Raw genomic sequence first — 1,874 nt, 5'->3', positions numbered from 1 at the left:
TCATCTTCTTTGTTATGCAACTAATTCTCCCTTAATCTCCTTTTTAATAGTACACAAAACCCTCCAATCCATCACCCTCTGATGAGGTGGGGCCGACTCAATCCCAAGTCTCCATCAGGTTTTCACTGTCGAAACAGTTGGAAACTTTACAGACACAACCATGTGGGGTCCTTATGATAAGGAGGAATCCAACCGTCTGGATGGTGCCATTGTATATATCCTTAACAAAGTCATGATACGTAATCCAAGATAATCATTGTAGATTTGGTTGGAAAAGGTATTTAATGAGTTAATCCATACCCCAAGTGGCACAATAGTTAATGCGAGCCACTTGGTAAAGTGTTGATTAATTATCTACCTTAAGTAACAAATTAAATTTTGGATAAGCTTTGGGAGGGTTTCCATAGATGACTATGAATCTACATTTTAAATTTAGGGAGAAAGAACAGAAAGAACATTGTCAGGTTGCAGATGCTATGCTAGCACCTTGTAAGTCAATGATGTCAATCTCTTCATATATGTTGAGGGACCCTATGTTTACTCACATCTTAAACATCGTCATTTTTTTCTTGTTTTTTCTCTCTTTAAATAAATAAAATAAATTATTCATATGTATAGGCATGAGAAATGCCCTAGATTTAGAGAATCATTTTCCTATGAGTAATTATGCCAAATGATATGACTCAGTACATTAGACATGTAGTAAAATTTAGTGAATAATAATAATAATAATAACAATAACAATAATTAATGATAGTTATTGGTGTCACACTTGTCTGTGATGTTTTTTAAAGAAACAAAAATGATTTTTTAATTATTTTTTTAATAACAATAACAATAATTATTATAATTAATGGTGGTTATTGGTGTCACACATGTTTGTGATGTTTTTTAAAGTAACAAAAAATGATCTCTTTTTTTTTTTTGGTGTAGAGTAACAACAAAACATATCTGAGTAATATACAAAATTTGAAGAATGCACATATACAAGGGATGATATTAGGTTGAACAAGACTCTGAAATTCGACACAATTAATCTAGATCATATCCTCTCTATCCAAAGGGTCAGAATGGGCACATCAATATTTGTGCCCATTAAGATATTGATGGATGTGCTTTCTATCACCGATCAACTTAGTAAGAGAAATGTCTCAGTGTCTCAAGATAGCGTACACAAAGCTTTACTATATCCACGCCAAAATAAAGTTGTAGTGGGTTGGATAGCAAGGATCATCTTTTCTTTCAATATAGTGGGTTGGATAGCAAGGATCCTCTTTTCTTGCAATGTACCTTCACGATCTAGATTTGAGGGGATATAGTGAAGCTTTGCTACTTGTCCAAGTTGGGGGAGTATTTTGTTGGAAACCAAATGGGTTGCAAGAGAATTTGGACTAGGGGATCCCATTGGCTGCTTGGAATAAAGTAATCTCATTTACCATGTGGTTATGTAATCATCGCCTTATGGAGATTGCCTGCTTTCTTGCGGAGAAAGCTTGACTTGGGTAGTGGCATTTTGGGTGTGGGTTTAATTTATTTTTTTGTATTTTTCTCATTCAAAAATAAATTTATAAAAAAAATAAAAACCCAAAAAAGAGAGGTGATAAAATGACCTATACGAATCCAACTGATCAACTTCAATTCCCGTATGTGAGGCTTTATATACGATTTCTTAACGGCATGTATCTTTTTGTTTTCTCAAATACCTTTTCATATTAGTTTTTTCAATTTTTAAGGGCTAAAAGATCATTCGTATTAAAAAAAAAAAAAAAAAGAATAAAACAAAACAAAAAAATAAAACAATCACAAGATAAATCAACAAAACTGGAGAGCAACATCCACATAAGACATTACCACCAGCAGAGACAGTACACTAA

The sequence above is a fragment of the Macadamia integrifolia genome, chromosome 12, assembly GCF_013358625.1.
Source record: "Macadamia integrifolia cultivar HAES 741 chromosome 12, SCU_Mint_v3, whole genome shotgun sequence".
Lineage (NCBI taxonomy): Eukaryota > Viridiplantae > Streptophyta > Magnoliopsida > Proteales > Proteaceae > Macadamia > Macadamia integrifolia.
This window is presented reverse-complemented; position numbering follows the sequence as displayed.